The sequence below is a fragment of the Pan troglodytes genome, chromosome X (genome assembly GCF_028858775.2).
Source record: "Pan troglodytes isolate AG18354 chromosome X, NHGRI_mPanTro3-v2.0_pri, whole genome shotgun sequence".
Classification (NCBI taxonomy): domain Eukaryota; kingdom Metazoa; phylum Chordata; class Mammalia; order Primates; family Hominidae; genus Pan; species Pan troglodytes.
In genome coordinates this window covers 100,235,300-100,255,920 of record NC_072421.2, presented here as the reverse complement: position 1 = coordinate 100,255,920, position 20,621 = coordinate 100,235,300, and the positions used below count along the sequence as shown (strand labels likewise).

The 20,621-nt window shown below is 37.5% G+C and overlaps 2 protein-coding genes across 2 annotated transcripts in view; both read right to left on the bottom strand.

Annotated features, from left to right (window-relative positions):
* GPRASP2 (G protein-coupled receptor associated sorting protein 2) overlaps nt 1-20,621 on the bottom strand; it is a 118,140-nt gene that overhangs the window by 68,739 nt on the left and 28,780 nt on the right. The window lies entirely within an intron of this gene.
* Nucleotides 8,629-20,621, bottom strand: part of ARMCX5 (armadillo repeat containing X-linked 5) — a 47,178-nt gene continuing 35,185 nt past the window's right edge. Inside the window, exon 7 of the transcript XR_010154859.1 lies at nt 8,629-10,947. The gene's annotated coding sequence lies outside the window, so the exon portion shown is untranslated. The remainder of the gene's footprint in view (nt 10,948-20,621) is intronic.

The window sequence follows — 20,621 nt, the reverse complement described above, 5'->3', positions numbered from 1 at the left end:
CCCCTCCTTTCCCTGCTTCCTGCATGGGACAGACAGAGCAATGTGGTTAAACACCAAGTTGCTGTTGTTACTGTTGTCCATTTGAAAACTCATTTAGACACTACCCTCATTGTGTTTGGCAGGTAACGGTCCCCTAAAGATGTCCATGTCCTGTTCTCCAGAACATGTACCATTTTATATTACCTGACAAAGGATCATTAAGATTGCTATTCAGCTGAGTTTAATTTAAGATTATTCTGGGTTATCTTGGCCAATGTAATTGCAAGGGTACTTTAGATGTGGAAGGCAGGGACTCCATGTCAGATTGAAGCAGCATAGAAAGTCTACACTGGTCATCGTTGGCTTTGAAGATGGAAGGAAGCCAAGATCCAAGAAATACAGGCTGTCTCCAGAACCTGGAAAAGACAAAGAAACAGATTCTTCCCTAGAAATGCCAGAGGGATAGCTCCTCTGGCAACATCTTGATTTTAGTGTGGTGAAGCCCTTTGAAGATTTCCAACCTTCCAGGACTGTAAGATAATAATAAATTGGTATTATTTTAAGCCATTCCATGTATGGTAACTGGTTACAGGGTAGCAGCACCAGACCTATCTGGTTTAACTTTTATATAACAAAGTTGTGCGTTGTCTTTCAGTTGCCGGGGACCCTCAGATCATGTTACCTGAGCATCCTCAGATGAACCAAGCATGCAATCAGAGGGAAAATGTAAGTGTTTGGAATTAGGACCAGGGCTGAATTAAGAAGTGGACACTGGATGGCAGGATCCAGTCAGATCATGCCTCTCAGCATCACCTCATTGTAAGATCCAAAGCCATCAGGATATACCCTTAATACCCAATGCTTATGAAAACCTGACCCAGCCCCCATCTCAGGGAGACATTATTTTGGGAAGTATCCCTGGTGTTCTCATTACTTCGTTACAAGTAATAAATCCCCTTACTAAATCCTTGCTGTGATCATGGGGTTGATGTCAAACGACTGAACCCACCCACTGTGTTGGTTGGTAACAATAGCAGGAGTAGGAACAGAATACACTCACCATCCTGATGAATTCTATTCCCATTGCCTTTCTTTACCTGTGCTTCAGTCTCTGAGAAATATTTTAGGGCTCATCTCACCAATACAGCCACCAATCCCCTTTACTGTTTTATAATTATGTCCAAAATCACATTTGCACAAGCTTCTGTGGTAATTCTGCAGGTGCTAGGATCTTTATTCCAAGATATTTACTGACAGAGGAATGGTTCTACCAAAAGCTGACAAATTTTACTGTGTGAGACTTTAAAATGTGTGTTGGACAATTTGTTGTCAGTACTCTTAGAAAACATGGTCTTGTATTGGTTAGTATGTATTGAAGTGATAAAGGCCCTACTTTAAGCTTTTCATATGTTAGCTTTGTATGGGTATGTATCAAATAGATTATTATTTTTAAAACCTTTGAGCAAATAAAAGATTGAAATAAGATACTCTGACTGCTAAGCACTATTTCCTCCTATAATTGATTCTAGTTCAATAAATTGCAACAGTCATCTTTCTACTCCTCAGTGCCTACACTAGCACCTGTGTAACCCTGACTTACCACTGAAATCTAAATGTCAGAGCCAAATAATCTATAAGCATTAAGTCCATGATACAGATGCAACTGTGCTCACTCATCATACTCACTGTTTTCTTCCAAATCCCACCCACCACCCCCAAGCATGCTCATGAACTTGCACACCAGCCTATCACTTGCCTGTTCTCCTCTTGTCTGTCTCAATCACCATGGTCATGGACTTGTTTTTGCCTATTTAGTTTTACTTGCCTCTATACTGTCCTTTATGGGCCTCAAGCAAAGCTTCCTTCTGAGACTTCTCTTTTGGTCGAGGCTGAGCCAAACCCTGTGTTTTCTTATAATGTATCCCCTTCTTCTATCTCAAAGTTTCAAAGGTTGTACACAGAAATTAAAGTCCCCTGTAGTCAGGAATAACTAGGCTGAGGTTGGTCTGGTGAACTATATGGTGAAATTGGCCCAACAGATGTCTATTTTCAGTGTAGCCTGAAAATGCTATGGGAAAGATCTCAGCCTGTCTCTACTTCTTGAGACAGGGTACATTTGCAGAATTGGTGGGGAGGCCTGGCCCAAGAATATTTTCAGGTCATATTTGGGGTGGGGTCTACTTCAAGAGAATTAATCTTGAAGAAAAACCAAGTCACGCACAAGGACCCTAGCCCATGAACAATGCCTTGCCATTAGGGAAGTATAGATATTCTAATAGCAACACTGAAATTATTATAGAACTCCTATTTGTGCCTATTCCAACACAAACCCTCAACTGTATATCTGTCATAGCAAAGGCAGGTTTATACATATCCAGGAAATAACTGTCTTTAAGTAAACTCTGTAATGCTCCAGCGTAAGGATCCCATTAATAAAGCATAACCTAAAGAGAGGAAAATATCCTCCTTTCTAACATGGATTTAAACTTTTGACTACTACTCAGATCTGACATCATGAAAACCCTGTGTATAGGTGGAGTTAGGAAAATTAGAGAGAACAGTTAGAGGACATTAAGTGCCTGGCAATACAGCTTAGAATGGCAGCAACAACTGGAAGAATCACAGGAAAACCCCAAAAATTCAGGACATAGGAAATACCCCTTGAGGATTTTTAGAACTATAGGAGCTGGCAAGGAGAGCTAATTAGCTTTACAGGGAGAAGAAAACCTGAATTTCCACAATGTCAATAAATATTACAAATTAATGGAATGTCAAATTGCTTTCTATAATAGAAAAAATAATGAGAAATCTACACTACCTTTTGTTGTTGTTTCTCATTAACTAACCATCACTTCCTGCCTCATCATGATAGGGCCTCACCACAGCCTGCATCCAGCCAGCAAATGAGAAAAAGGAGAATAGAAGTAGTTGATTTCCTTCTTAAAATCCATGGTGAGGAAATGCTCACATCATTTCCACTCACATTCCATTGATGGGACTTGATATGGTTTGACTGTGTCCCCACCCAAGTCTCAACTCGAATTGTAACTCCCAGAATTCCCACATGTTGTGAGAGGGACCCAGGGGGAGGTAATTGAATCATGGGGGCCAGTCTTTCCAGCGCTATTCTCATGATAGTGAATAAGTCTCACAAAATCTGATGGGTTTATCAGGGGGTTCTATTTTTGCTTCTTCCTCATTTTTATATTGTCACTGCCATGTAAGAAGTGCCTTTTACCTCCTGCCATGATTCTGAGGCCTCCCCAGCCATGTGGAACTGTAAGTCCAATTAAACCTCTTTTTCTTCCCAGTCTCGGGTATGTCTTTATCAGCAGCGTGAAAACAAACTAATACAGTAAATTGGTACCAGTAGAGTGGGGTGTTGCTCAAAAGACACCCCAAAATATGGAAGCGACTTTGAAACTGGGTAACAGGCAGAGGTTGGAACAGGGCTCAGAAGAAGACAGGAAAATGTGGGAAAGTTTGGAACTTCCTAGACACTTGTTGAATGGCTTTGCCCAAAATGTTGATAGTGATATGGAAAATAAAATTCAGGCTGAGGTGGTCTCAGATGGAGATGAGGGACTTGTTGGGAACTGGAGCAAAGGTGACGCTTGTTATGTTTTGGCAAAGAGACTGGCAGCATTTTGCCCCTGCCCTAGAGATTTGTAGAACTTTGAACTTCAGAGAGATGATTTAAGGTATCTGGCAGAAGAAATTTCTAAGCAGCAAAGCATTCAAGAGGTAACTTGGATGCTGTTAAAGGCATTCAGTTTTATAAGAGAAGCAGAGCATAAAAGTTTGGAAAATTTGCAGCCTGACTATGCGATAAGAAAGAAAAACCCATTTTATGGGAAGAAATTCAAGCCGGCTGCAGAAATTTGCATAAGTAGCAAGCAACCTAATGTTAATCCCCAAGACCATGGGAAAAATGTCTCCAGGCCATGTCAGAGAACTTCCCAGTAGTCCCTCCCATCACAGGCCTGGAGGCCCAGGAGGAAAAAGTGTTCTTGTGGGCTGGGCACAAGGCCCCCATGCTGTGTGCAGCCTGGGCACTTGGTGCCCTGTGTCCCAGCTGCTCCAGCTGTGGCTGAAAGGGGCCAACATACAGCTTGGGCTGTGGCTTCAGAGGGTGGAAGCCACAAGCCTTGGCAGCTTCCACGTGGTGTTGAGCATGCAGGTGTACAGAAGTCAAGAACTGAGGTTTGGGAACCTCTGCCTAGATTTCAGAAGATGTAAGAAACGCTTGGATGCCCAGGTAAAAGTTTGCTGCAGGGGTGGGGCCCTCATGGAGAACCTCTGCTAGGGCAGTGCAGAAGGGAAATGTGGGGTCAGAACCCTCACACAGAGTCCCTACTGAGGCACCACCTAGTGGAGCTGTGAGAAGAGGGCCACCATCCTCCAGACCCCAGAATGATAGATCCACTGACGGCTTGCACTGTGTGCACGGAAAAGCCACAGACAATGCCAACCCATGTAAGCAGCCAGGAGGGAGGCTGTACCCTGCAAAGCCACAGGGCAGAGCTGCCCAAGACTGTGGGAACCCACTTTTTGCATCAGCATGACCTGGATGTGAGACCTAGAGTCGAAGGAGATCATTTTGGAGCTTTAAAATTTGACTGCCCCACTGGATTTCAGACTTGCATGGGCCCTGTAACCCCTTTGTTTTGGCCAATTTCTCCCATTTGGAATGGTTGTATTTACCCAATACCTGCACCCCCGTTTTATCCAGGAAGTAACTAGATTGATTTTGATTTTACAAGCTCATAGGCAGAAGGGACTTGCCTTGTCTCATATGAGACTTTGGACTGTGGACTTTTGGGTTGATGCTGAAATGAGTTAAGACTTTGGGGGATTGCTGGGAAGACATAATTGGTTTTAAAATGTGAGGAAATGAGATTTGGAGGGGCCAGGGGTGAAATGATATGGTTTGGTCATGTCCCCACCAAAATCTCAACTCGAATTGTATCTCCCAGAATTCCCACGTGTTATGGTAAGGACCCAGAGGGAGGTAATTGAATCAGGGATTGGTCTCTCCCGTGTTATTCTTGTGATAGTGAATAAGACTCACGAAATCTTATGGGCTTATCAGGGGTTTCTGATTTTGTTTCTTCCTCATTTTTCTCTTGCTCCCGCTGTGTAAGAAGTGCCTTTTACCTCCTGCCATAATTCTGAGGCCTCCCGAGCCATGTGGAACTGTAAGTCCAATTAAACCTCTTTTTGTTCCCAGTTTTGGGTACATCTTTATCAGCAGCATGAAAACAAACTAATAGAGGACACAATCACCATTTATTAAAAATCTTGTCCGTTCTCTATATGTGGTGGTGGTAATGAGAGAACCAGATATCCACAGATAAAAGAATAAAGTTGTCTCAGCAAACTAAAAATAGAGGATAACTTCCTCAACTTGATAAAGGATATTTACCAAAAACCTACAGCTAACATCATACTTAATGGTGAGAAACTTGATTTATCAGTAAGATCAGGAATGAGGCAGATATTTTCCCTTTCACCACTGCTTTTCTACATCATAATGGAAGTCCTAGCTAATGCAATAAAGACAAGAAAAAAGAAATTAAAGTTATACTGACTGGGAAGAAAGAAAACTGTTTTCATGTGCAGATGAAATGACTGTGTATATACAAAATCTGAAAGAACTGACAACAACAAAAAAACTTCTGGAACTGATAAGTAATTATGGCAACGTTGCAGGATACAAGATTAATATATTTTAAAAATGACTTTCCTAAATACGAGCAATGAGAGAGTAGAATTTGTAATTTAAAAATGATAACATTTACATTAGCACCTAAAAATGAAACACTTAGGTATAAATCTAGCAGAATATGCACAATATCTATATGAGTGAAACTATGAAACACTGATGAAGGAAATAAAATAACTAAATAAATGCAGAGATATTCCATGTACATGGATAGGAGGATTCAATATTGTCAAGATATTAATTCTTCCAAATTTAATCTATAAATTCAGTGCGATCCCAACCAAAATTGCAGCAAGTTGTTTTGTTAGTACTGACAAACTGATTCTAAAGTTTATATGGAGAGGCAAAAGGCCCATAGTAGCTGACACACTATTGGAGAAGAACAAAGTTGGACCAACACTACCCAACTTTAAAAATTACTATAAAGCTATAGTAATCAAAACAGTGTGGTATCAACGAAAGGACAGGTGAATAAATGCAACAGAACAGAGAGCCCAGAAACAGACCCATGTAAATATGGCCAACTGATCTTTAACAAAGGAGCAAAGGCAATACAACAGAGAAAAGAGAGTCTTTTCAATAAATTATACTGAAACAACTCAACACCCACATGCAAAAAAAATCTAGACACAGACTCTACACATGTCACAAAATTAACTCAAAATGGATAACAGAACTAAAAGTAAAATGCAAAACTACAGCTCCTAGATGGTTACATTTTCTAAAAGTCTAGATTACCTTGTGTATGGTGACAATTCTCTAAATATAATACCAAAGGTATGATTCACGAAATAAGGTATTGGTTAGCGGGACTTCATTAAAAGTAAAAACTTCTACTCTGAGAAAGGCACTGTTATCTGAGAAGATAAGCCACAAACCAGGAGAAAATATTTGCAAAAGACATATGTGATAAAGAACTGTTATCTATAATATATGAAGAACTCTTAAAACCCAACAATACGAAAACAAACAGGATTAAAAAATGGGCTAAGGACCTTAACAGACACCTCACCTAAGAAGATATACAGATGGCAAATAAACATATGAAAAGATGCTCCACATTGTATGTCATCAGGAGAATGCAAATTAAAACAACAGTGAGATACCATTATACACTTAATACAATGGTCAACATGTAGGACACTGACACCACCAAGTGCTGCAAAGGAGGTAGAGCAACAGAAACTTATTTAGTGCTGGTAGGAATGCAACATGGTATAGCCACTTTGGAAGATGGTCATGGTTTCTTAGAAAACTAAATATACTCTTAGCAAATAATACCAAAGTGGAACTCCTTGGTATTCATGCAAGTGAGTTGAAAACGTATGTCCACACAAAAACTTGCACATGGATGTTTCTAGCAGCTTCATTTATAATTGCCAATAATTGGAAGTAACCAAGATGTCCTCTACTAGATTAACATAAACTGCGGCATATCCAGACAATGGAATACTATCCACCACTAAAAATAAATGAGCTATCAAGCCATGAAAAGATCTGGATGAAACTTAAATGCATATTACTAAGTAAAAAAAGTCTTGTAAAAAGGCTACATACTGTTCATCTTGCAGTTCCAGTGGATACAATATTTTTCTTCCTACCTATTTTGGGGACTTGGTTAATCTATTGAAGTATCATACCATGGAAGGGAGATTTCACTGCATATAACTTACATGATTATGTAATATAATGAATATTTTGCTGAAATAAAAAATAAGCTAGACTCCTCTTCATACCATATGTAATATTTAATTCCAAATAGATTAAAGACATAAATATACGAGCTAAAAGTATCACGCTCTTAGAATAGAGATATGGTTTGGCTGTGTCCCCATCCAAAATCTCATCGTGAATTGTAACCTGCATAATCCCTATAATCCTCATGTGTCAAGGGCAGGACCAGGTGGAAGTAATTAGATCATGAGGGCAGCTTCCCCCATGCTGTTCTCGTGATAATGAGTGAGCCTCAGAAGATCTGGTGGTTTTGTAAGTGTCTGGCATTTACCCTGCTTGCACTAACTCCATACTGCCACCCTGTGAAGAAGGTGCCTGCTTCTCCTTTGCCTTCCGCCATGATTGTAAGTTTCCTGAGGCCTCCCCAGCAATGTGAAACTGTAAGTCAATTAAACTTCTTTCCTTTATGAATTAACCAGTCTTCGGTGTTTCTTCATAGCAGTGTGAGAGTGGACTAATAGAAATACATAGGGGTAAACCTTCATGACCTTAGATTTGGCAATGGTTTCTTGGATATAATACCAAAAGCAAGATTAAGAAAAGAAAAAAAATAGATTAAATGGACTTCATCAAAAAATTTTACCCATGACTAAAACACCAAAAGCAATGGCAACAAAAGCCAAAATTGACAAATGGGATTTAATTAAACTAAAGAGCTTCTGCACAGCAAAATAAACTATCATCAGAGTGAACAGGCAGCCTAAAGAATGGGAGAAAATTTTTGCAATCTATCCATCTGAAAAAGGGCTAATATCGAGAATCTACAAAGAACTTAAACAAATTTACAAGAAAAAAACAACCCCATCAAAAAGTGGGCAAAGGATATGAACAGACACTTCTCAAAAGAAGACAGTTGTGCAGCCAACAGACATATGAAAACATATTTAAAAAAAGCTCATCATCACCGGTCATTAGAGAAATGCAAATCAAAACCACAATGAGATACTATCTCATGCCAGTTAGAATGGCAATCATTAAAAAGTCAGGAAACAACAGATGCTGGAAAGGATGTGGAGAAATAGGAACGCTTTTACACTGCTGGTGGGAGTGTAAATTAGTTCAACCATTGTGGAAGATAGTGTGGCGATTCCTCAAGGATCTAGAACTAGAAATACTAGAAATACCATTTGACCCAGCAATCCCATTACTGGGTATACACCCAAAGGATTATAAATAATTCTACTATAAAGACACATGCACACATATGTTTATTGTGGCACTGTTCACAATAGCAAAGACTTGGAACCAACCCAAATGCCCATCAGTGATAGACTGGAAATGAAGAACATGTGGCACATATACACCATGGAATACTATGCAGCCATAAAAAATGATGAGTTCATGTCCTTTTCAGGGACATGGATGAAGCTGGAAACCATCATTCTCAGCAAACTAACACAGGAACAGAAAACCAAACACTGCATGTTCTCACTCAAGTAGGAGTTGAACAATGGGAACACATGGACACAGGGAGGGGAACATCACACACTGGGGTCTGCTGGGGGGTGCAGGGCAAGGGGAGGGATAGCATTAGGAGAAACGCCTAATGTAGATGATGGGTTGATGGGTGCAGCAAACCACCATGGCACGTGTATACCTATGTAACAAACCTGCATGCTCTGCACATGTATCCCAGAACTTAAAGCATAATAATAAAAAAATAAGAAAATGGAAATTGATTTTAAAAATTTTTACAATGTGCATCAAAAGACAACATTAAGAAAATTAACAGAATGGAAGAAAACATTTGCAAATAATTTATCTGATGAGGGTTTAATATCCAGAAAATATAAAGAACTCCTACAACTCAACAGCAAAAAAAGACAACCCAACTAAAAAATGGGCAAAAATGTGAATAAATATTTTCCCAAAATGACATAAAAATGGTCAATATGCATGTGAAAGGATTCTCAACATCATTAATCATTAGGGAAATGCAAATCAAAACCAAACTGAAATACTGCTTTACACCTCCTATGATCAGTATAATTTTAAAAAACAGAAAAATAAAAGCATTGGTGAGAATATGGATAAACTGGAACCCTACTGGAAATGTATAATTGTGCAGTCATTGTGGAACGGTTTGGCAGTTCCTCAAAAAGCTAAATAGAATTACCATATGATCTTGCCATTCTTCACCTAGATAATACATCCAAGAAAAAAGAAAAGAGGTATTTAAACAAAAACTTGTACTCAAGTGTTCATAATATTAATAGCACTATTCACAAAAGACAAATGACTTAAATCTATCCAAATATCCATCAAGTGATAAATAGAGACACAAAATGTGATACATACGTATAATAAAATTTTCAGCCAGAAAAAGAATGAAGTTCAGATACATGCTACAACATGAATGAACCTTGAAAACATTATGCAAAGTAAAAGAAGCCAGACACAAAAAGACAACTATTGTATTATTTCACTCATTTGATATATATAGAATAGGCAAATTAATAGAGATAGAAAGTAGAATTAGAAGTTACCAAGTGCTCCAAGGAGAGGAAAATACTTAATTATTAAAAAATTTCTATTTAGAATGATGTATTCTAAATAGAATACATTTGTGCTGTAACACAAACTGAATGGCTTAAACAACAGACATTTATTTTTGCACAGTTCCATAGGGTAGAAGTCTGAGATCAAAGTGTCTGCAAGCCCATGCTCCCTCTGAAGGCACGCGGGAAGGATATGTTTCAGGCCTTTCTCCTAGCTTCTGGTGGTTTGTTGGCAATCTTTGGTGTTCTTTGACTTCTTTGTATCACTCTGATCTTTTTCTTCATCTTCACTTGGCACTCTCCCTGTGTGCTTGCCTCTGTGTCCAAATTTCCCCTTTTTATAAGGGCACTAATCATATTGGATTAGGATTCCACCCTAATGATCTCATGTTAATTTGAATACCTTTATAAAGATCCTATCTCCAAATAAGGTCACATTAATATTAAGGGATAGGACTCCAACATATCTTCTGTGGGGGCACAATTTAAACTATAAGAGGTGATAAAAAGTTTTAGAAGAAGATAGTGGTGGCAGATGTACAACAGTGTGAATGTAATTAATGACACTTAATTGTCCACTTAAAATGGTTAAAATGGCAAATTTTGTGTTATATTTTACCATAATTAACAAAAGATATCACACATTCTCCTCTCTCCTCAAACAATAATCACCTCCTACATATTACTCACTTTGAGTTGATGACTTTGTTTCTTATTTCATTGGAAAAAATTAGCAATTAGAAGGTAACTTTTACAAACTCCCATCACTATATCTACTATACCACTTGCATCTATGCACATAAATTCTGCCTTTTCTGCTATTCTATGAATGAATTGCCCAGGCTCTTATCTAAAGCCAGCTTCTCTATTTGCTTACCAGATGATATCCCATTTCCTCTATTCAAGGTCATTATTCCAGCAATTTTCTTCTTTCTCTCTTCTGTCATAAAAATTTCCCTCTCAATTTCTGTTGTCCGGTTCTGCATGAAGCTTGGAAGTCACCACTCTATCCTAACAAGTAAAAAGTTGAACAAACTGAAAAATCATCCATTATTCTTAGATCTGTAAGAGAAGTGAGGTCACAAGACAAACCTCTGTCCCAAAAATAGGAAGAGAAAGTCGTAGATGGAGAGAATCACAACATACTTTAACAGAAACCTCTTTGGGAACCAGTGCTAGGGTAGGAAAATCTGAACTGTAATTCACAAATTGCTGAAGGCTAGGTGTGTACAAATCTGAGAGTTAAAAATTCCAGGACAATCCACTAATGGGGGATCCCATGCTTTTGTGACTTCAAGACTAACTGTAAAGCTATAGTAATCAAAGACAGTATGGTACCAGTGAAAGGAAGGACAACAGATAGAGAGCAATGCAACAGAACAGAGAGCCCAGAAATAGATCCATATAAATATGGTCAACTGATCAAAGGAGCAAAGGCAATATAATGGAGAAAGGACAGTCTTTCCAATAAATTATGCTGGAACAACTGGACATCCACATGCAAAAAAATTAATCTAGATACATACCTTATACCTTTCAAAAATTAACTAAAAATAGATCACAGTCTTAAATATAAAGTATATCTCCTAGGAGATAACATAAGATGAAATCTGGATGACCCTGGTTTGATGATGACATAGATACACTACTAAACGCAATAATCCATGAAAAAAGATGGGTGTATGAGGGGTGATGAAGAGAGGTTACTTAAGGGGTACAAACATACAGTGAGATAGAAGGAATAAGTTCTAATGTTCAATAGCATTATAGGGTGACTATAGTTAACAACTATATATTATATATGTCAAAAAAGCTAGAAAAGAGGACTTGAAATGTTTCCAACGCATAGAAATGACAAATACTAGAGGCGATGGATACCCTAAATACCCTAACTTGATAATTACACATTCTATGCATGTAACAAAACATTACATGTACCCCAAAATACATAAAAATACTACGTATTACTAAAAAACACAAAAAGCAAGTGTTTTTTTAAAAAAAAGAATTAATAAGCTGTACTTCATTACAATTAAACATTTCTGATCTGCAAAACATGCTGTCAAGAGGCTGAGGCCACAAACTGGGAGAAAATGCTTACAAAAGACATATCTGATGAAAGTATTGTTAACCAAGATATACTAAGAGCTCTTAAAATCAACAATAAGAAAACAAACACGACAATTTAAAAACAGGCCAGCGATCTTAACAGATATATCCTCACCTAAGAAGATATACAGATGGCATATGAACATATGAAAAGACATTCCACATCATATGTCATCAGGTAAATGCTAATTATAAAAACAATGAGATACCAATACACAACTATTAGGATGGCCAAAATCCAAACACTTACAGTGCCAAATACTGGTGAGGATATGAGGCAACAGGAAGTGTCATTCATTGCTGGTGGAATACAAAATTGTAGAGCTAATTTGGAGGGCAATTTAGCAGTTTCTTACAAAACTAAATGTACTTAGCATACAATTCAGCAATTGCTCTCCTTGGTATTTACCCAGATAAATTGAAAACACATCCAAACCAAAACCTGCACGTTGATGTGTCTAGCAGCTTTATTCATAATTGTCAAACATGGAAACATCAAAGATGTCCTTCAGTAGGTGAATGGATAAATACACTGTGGTACATCCAGACAATGGAATATTATGCAGCACTCAAAAGAAATGAGCGATCAAGCCATGAAAACACATGGAAGAAATGTAAATGCATATTAATAAGTGAAATAAACCAGTCTAAAAAGACTACATACTGTTTTATTCCAACTATATGATGTAAAAGCAAAACTATGGAAAGAGTAGAAGGATCAGTGGTTGCCATGGGTTAGGGGGAGGGAGGAATGAATAGGCTGAGCACAGAGGATTTTTAGGCTTTTGAAAATACTCTGTATTATAATACAATGATAGATACATGACAGTATATATTTTTCCAAACCCATAGAACATACAACACCAAGAGCGAACCCTAATGTGAACAGTGGAGTTTGGGTGATAATGATGTGTCAATGTAGGTTCATCAATTTTAGCAGATGGAACCACTGTTGTGGGGAATATTGGCAATGGGTGAGACTATGCATGGTTGGGGGCAGAAAATATATGGGATAGCTTTGTTCCTTCCTCTCACTTTTTTTGTGAACCTTAAACTGCTCTTTAAAAAAATAGTCTACACAAATTTTCCTCTCTCCTGGAATATTCTCATCAGCATGAAAACATGCTGTACTATTATCTATCTTGAAAAACAAAATTCTCCCTGTACCTATATCATTCCAGAGCTAATGCCCCAATTCTCTGATGTTTTGCTGTAGAACCCCTCAAAATAGTTGTCAATGTTTATGACACTGTCTCCTCTTTTTCCCTTCAAACCACTCCAGTCTTTTATCCTACAATCCAATGAAGTTGGTATTCATTGGATTCATTTTATCCTACAATCCAATGAAGTTGAATGCTCCACTGAAACTGCTTTCCTCAAGATTTCCAATGATCTCCATGTTGCCAAATCCAATACTCAATTCTCAATCCTCTTGTTGACCTATCATCATAGGGAGCATATAATTTATCATCCAAATCAAGGCACTTCTAAAAGTAAAAAAGGGTCTTATTAACAATTATTCCTGTACAACAGGCATAAACCAGGACTGTCCTGGGAAACTAAATGATATTTGGTCATTTACCTAACAGTAGTGTTAGACAGGGTTGATCACTCCCTCCTCTGTGAAGCATCTTCTTGACTTGGCTTCTAACATATTATATGTTCCTGATTTTTCTCCTACCTTATTGGCTACTCCTTGACTGTACCTTATTAACTTTTGTTTTTGATGATTTATTATCATCTCCTGTATCTCAACTTTGAAATGCCGCAAAGCCTAATCTTTTTTTTAACTTTTAGGTTCCGGTGCACATGTGAAGATTTGTTATGTTACATAGGTAAACTCACGTCATGGGAGTTTGTTGTACAGATTATTTCATCGCCCAGGTATTAAGCCCAGTACCTATTAATTACTTTTTCTGATCCTCTCCCTCCTCCCACCCTCAACTCTCAAGTAGACCCCAGTGTCTGTTGTTTCCTTCTTTGTGTTCATAAGTTCTTATCATTTAGCTCCCATTTATAAGTGAGAACATGCAGTATTTGGTTTTCTGTTCTTGTATTAGTATGCTAAGGATGATAGCCTCCAGCTCCATCCATGTTCCTGCAAAAGACATGATCTAATTCTTTTAGTAGCTGCATAGTTTTCCAGTGTGTATATGTACCACATTTTCTTTATCCAGTCTATCACTGATGGGCATTTAGGTTGATTCCATGTCTTTGCCACTGTGAATAGTGCTGCAATGAACATTCGCGTCCATGTGACTTTACAGTAGAATGATTTATACTCCTCTGGGTATATACCCAGTGATGGGATTCCTGAGTCAAATGGTGGTTCTGCTTTTTTGTGAGGAGTTGCCATACTGCTTTCCACAATGGTTCCACAAACAGTGTATAAGTGTTCCTTTTCTTCCACAATCTTGCCAGCATCTGTTATTTTTTGACTTTTTAATAAGAGCCATTCTGACTTGCGTGACACGTTATCTCACTGTGGTTTTGATTTGATTAGAGATATTTGATTAATATCTCTAATAATCAGTGATATTAATCCTTTTTTCACATGCTTGTTGGCCGCATGTATGTCTTCTTTTCAAAACTGTCTGTTCAAGCCTTTTGCCCACTTTTGAATAGGGTTGTTTTCCTCTTGTAAATTTAAGCTCCTTATAGATACTAGATACTAGACCTTTGTCAGATGAATACTTTGCAAATATTTTCTCCCATTCTGTAGTTTGTCTGTTTACTCTGTTGACAGTTTCTTTCTCTGTGCGGAAGCTCTTAAGTTTAATTAAATCCCACTTGTCAATTTTTGCTTTTGCTGCAATTGCTTTTGACATCTTCATCATGAAATCTTTGCCTGTTCCTATGTCCAGAATGGTATTACCTAGGTTGTCTTCCAGAGTTTTTATAGTTTTGGGTTTTACATTTAAGTCTTCAATCCATCTTGAGTTGATTTTTTGTATATGATGTAAGTAAGGGTCCAGCTTCAATTTTCTGCATGTGGCTAGCCAGTTATCCCAGCACCATTTATTGACTAGGGAGTCTTTTCCCCATTGCTTGTTTTTGTCAGGTTTGTCGAAAATCAGATGGTCGTAGGTGTACAGCCTTACTTCTGGGCTCCCTACTTTGTTCCATTGGTCTATGTGTCTGTTCTTGTACCAGTACCATGCTGCTTTGGTTACTGTAGCCCGTATAGCTTGAAGTCAGGTAGTGTGATGCCTCCAGCTTTATTCATCTTGCTTAGGATTGCCATTGCTATTCGGACTCTTTTTTGGTTCCATATGAATTTTAAAATAGTTTTTTTCTAGTTCTGCAAAACATGCCATTGGTAGTTTCATAGGAATAACGCTGAATCTGTAAATTGCCTTGGGCAGAATAGCCATTTTAATGATATTGATTCTTCCTATCCATGAGCATGGAATGTTTTTCCATTTGTTTGTGTCATCTCTGATTTCTTTGAGCAGTGTTCTTATTGTAGAGATCTTTCACTTCTCTGGTTAGCTGTATTCTTACATATTTTGTTCTTTTTGTGGCAATTCTAAATGAGACTGCCTTCCTGATTTGGCTCTCAGTTTGGCTGTTGTTGGTGTATAGGAATGCTAGTGATTTTTATACATTGATTTTGTATCCTGAAACTTTGCTGAAGTTGTTTATTAGCTAAAGGAAATTTGGGGCCAAGACTATGGGGTTTTCTAGATATAGAATCATGTCGTCTGCAAAAAGAGATAGTTTGACTTTCTCTCTTCCTATTTTGGATGCCCTTTATGTCTGTCTCTTGCCTCATTGCCCTGGATAGGACTTCTAATACTATGTTGAATTGGAGTGGTGAGAGAGGGCATCCTTGCCAAAGCTCAATCTTTGGACTTCCTCTCTTACTACTCACACTATCTACATCTCTTAGTCATCTCATCCAACCTCTTGGCTTTAAATACCACCTATACCTTCATGTTTCTCAAATTTCTACCTCTAGTCTGGACCTATCTCCAAAGTCCCAAACTTATATCTCCAACTGCTTACTTTCCATCTTGACATGGATGTCTAAAAGGCATCTGAAATGCAATAAGTGATATCTGTATTCACTGAGCTGCTCAGCATCAGAATCAATTCCTCTTTTTCTCTTACTCTATATTTGATTCATCTACAACATCCATTGAATCTACCCACTAAATATATTTCAAATCTGGACACTTACCACCATTTCCACAGCTGAGATCTTATTCCAAATCAATATCATCTGTTACCTGGACCACTGCAATTGTTTTATAGGTACTAGTTATCCTTCTTGCCTCAATTCTTGTTTCTCTAGAGTCCATTCTCTACACAGTAGCCAGGATTACTATTTAAAAATATAAGTCATGGCCAGGCATGGTGGCTCACACCTGTAATCCTAGCACTTTGGGAAGCTGAGGCAGGTGGATCACTTGAGGCCAGGAGTTTGAGACCAACCTGGGAGACACGGTGAGACCCCGTCTGTATTAAAAATACAAACATTAGCTGTGTGTGGTGGTGCATGCCTGTAGTCCCAGTTACTTGGGAGGCTGAGGCACAAGAATTGCCTGAACCTGGGAGGCAGAGGTTGCATGCACTTAGCCGTGACCATGCCACTGTGCTCCAGCCTGGGTGACAGAGCAAGACTGTCTATCTCTCTCTCTCTCCATATATATATATGGAGACAGCATATATATATATACACACACACACACACACACATATATATATATACACACACAAACACACACATATATATATATATATATATATATATATATATATATATATAAAATATCTCACAGCTCTCCAGCTCCCCTTGCCAAAACCTTCTAGTGGCTTTCTGTAAGACTTAGAATCCAAACTTCTTTCCATGGCCTGTAATATCTTACATGATCTGGCCCCTGGCTACCATTTTAAAATCATCTCTCACCATTCTCCCCTTGCTTCCTCCATTTCAGCCACACTAGCCTTCTTGCTGTTTTTTGAGCAAGCCAAACACATTCCTACCTAAGGACCACTATATTTGTTGTTTCCAAAGCCTAGAATATTTATCTGTTAGATAACCTCATGACTTGCTCCATCACTTCATTCAGGTATTTGCTCAGAATGAACTTCTCTGACTATCCTATCTAAAATAGTATCCCTCCTTCCAACACCCTCATACCCTGTTTTATTTTTCTCGGTATCATTCACAACCACTTAATATTACATATTTATATATTTAATTTCTTATTATCTGTTTCCCTCATCCCTAAATGTAAGCTCCATGAGGATGATGTTTTGTTTTATTCTATGCTGTATTCCTAGAACCTAGAAACAGTGTTTGGGACAAAACAGATTGTTCAATTTGTTGAAAATATAAAGACCCCTGGAACATACGGTTTTCTGTTGATTATATAAATCATATCAGTTTACACTATACTTAAAATCTGGGAAGAGACATTATGCTTCTATAAGCATCTATCACTGACCAATCAGACAAAGAAGCACCCCCATAAAATATTTAGACAAATTATTTTGTTAGAGACAATATTTTTGGCTGGCAAGTGTCTCACCCAGTAGGTTTTTAAAAGTTTTAATTCAAATTGCTTTTTTAGAGCTACCTGCCCACTCTTCCCTAAATTACTGACTGTAATTCAATTAAAATAGGAATGGGGGGAGAAAGACAGAGGTGGAGATTTTTGTTTGTAGTAAGTTCAGTTCATTCTAGGTTTACTTTGAATGTACATTTCAAATTTAATTTTGGTTTTGTTTGTTTTTATTTTGGTAATTCACAAAATTGTATACACTTATCATATACAATACATTGTTTTGAAATATGTATGCATGATGGAATAAATTTGGCTAATTAACATAGCCATCACCTCACATACCATTTTTTGGTGAGAAGATTCGAAATGTACTCTCTTAACAATTTTGAAATATGCAATTCATAATTATTAACTATAATTGCAATACTGTGCAATAAATGTCAAAAACTTACTCCTCCTGTCAATGTGAAACTTTGTACCCTTTGACCAACACATCCCCATTCCTGTTCTCGCTCCCATCCTCTGGTAACCACCATTCTACTTTCTACTGCTATGAGTTTGACTTTTTCAGATTCTATATATAAGCGAGATCATGGAGTATTTGTCTTTCTGTGCCTGATATATATATATATATATATATATCAACAACTGAAATCAGTATGTAATATATATATATATACACATATATATGTATACATATATATATATTTGTATATATTACATACTGATTTCAGTTGTTTTGTACATATACCAAGAAGTGGAATTGCTGGATCACGTGATAGTTCTATACTTAGTTTTTTTTAGGAATCTCCATACAGTTTTCCATAATGGCTGTACTAGTTTATATTTCTAGAGTGTACAAGAGTGCTCTTTTCTCCACATCCTCATCGACACTTGTTATCTTTCATCTTTTCAATAATAGCCATTCTAACAGGTTTGAGTGATACTGCACTGTGGTTTTAACTTGCATTTCCCCGATGATTAGTGATGTAGAACATTTTTTGACATATCTGTTGGCCAGTTCTATGTCTTCTTTTGAGAAATGTCTATTGAGGTCCTTTGCCATTTTAAAAATCAGGTTATTGTTTTCTTGCTATTGAGTTGAGCTCCTTATGTATTTTTGATATTAACCCCTTAACAAATATATGGTTTTCAAATATTCTCTCCCGTTCTGTAGATTGTCTCTTCACTCTGTTGTTTCCTTAGCTGTGCAGAAGCTTTTTAGTTTGAAGTAATCCCACTTGTTTATTTTTGCTTTTGTTCCCTGTGCTTTTGGGTTCATAACCAAAAAATAAATGCCCAGACCTATGTCATGGAGTTTTCCTCTTATTTTTTGTTCTAGTAGTTTTACAGTTTCAGGTCTAATGTTTAAGTCTTCAATTCATTTTGAGTTGATTTTTATATATGTTGTAAGATAAGGGTCTAATTTCATTCTTCTACATGTGGATATCCAGTTTTTCCAACACTATTTATTAAAGAGATTGTTCTTCCCTCATTGTGTATTCTTGGAACCTTTGTCAAAAATCAATGAAGTATAAATGTGTGAGTTTATTTCTGGGTACTCTCTATATTTAATTTTCTATTTTGCCATCTAAAGCAGGTAGTAAGCTAATGTACACACTGCTACACTGGAATTGAACATAATACTGGAAAAGTGCTCTAGCTTTGATAGGATTTATCAAGTTTGAAAGTCTAAACTTCTATGAAACTCTATACTTTTACCATAAACACAAGGCTTCCTTTTTTTCCAATCTGATGTAAAATGCCAAACAAATACATAAATATTTGAGGATGTTTTAGTTTGTTAGTGCTGCCACAACAAAATACCACGGGCTGGGTGACTTAAACAACATACATTTATTTTCCCATAATTTTGGAGACTGGAAATCCAAGATCAAGATTTTGGCAGGTTTAATTTGTCCTGAGGCCTCCCTTCCCTGGTTTACAAATGACCACCATCTTGCTGTGTCATCACATGGTGTTTCCTCTGTGCATGTGCACCTCCAGTATTTCTGTGTGTCCAAATTTCCAGTTCTTATAAGGACACCAATCAGATTGAATTAGGACCCACCCTAATTAACTTAATTGCCCCTTCAAAGGTCCTGTCTCCAAACATAGTCACATTCGGAAGTACTTGAGATTAGTGCTTAAACATGAGAATTTTGGGGTGGACAGGATTCAGCCCATAACAGAAGATTAACATGGTAAAGAGAGTATTCAAATGAACTCCTATCATATTTATAGGAACTCTACCACAAGACAGGTTACCAAGTTGTTTTTTAATTCACTTGTGAGGTAAAATTTACAGAACTGTGAAATTTCACAACTCCCTTTTGGTAAGGAAATCTGGAGTGTTTGACACTCATCAATTTTCCCCTTATTATGATATACCCATGTGAATTCATAGATGGTAAAATGCCAATAACTGGAAGTAAGAATGTTAAAGATATCTACATAATGCCCAAAACTCAATGAATAGCCTATTTTACCACATTTATTTACCTATCTATAACTTGCTTGATTCTGTGACCACTGCCTTCACTGTACGTTGTATAATAGACTAAGTAATGTATCCCTCTCCACAATATTCCATTTTCTAATCCCTGGAAACTGTCAATATGTTACCTTACATGGCAAAAAGGGACTCTGCTCATATAATTAAGTTAAGGATCTTGAGATGGGAAGGCTATCCTTGATTATGCAGTTAGTCCTAACATAAGCAGAGTTGTTAAAAGAGGGAGGCAAGAAGGTCAAAGACAGAAAGAGATGGGACAATAAAATTAAAGGCTGAAATGATGTGAGAAAGAGATTATAAGCCAAGGAACACAGGCAGAAGCTGAAAAAAAGGCAAGAAAACGGATTCTCCTCTCACAGCCTCCAGAAGGAACCAGCCCTGCTAACACCTTCATTTAAACCCAGCAAGACTAAATTTGAACTTCTGGCATCTAGAATAGTAACATAATAAATATATGTTGTTTTAAGCAATCAAATTTATGGTAATTTGTTACAACAACAGGAAAATAGGAAAAGCAGTCTGATTTTTAGGAGTAGGAAGGTATACTA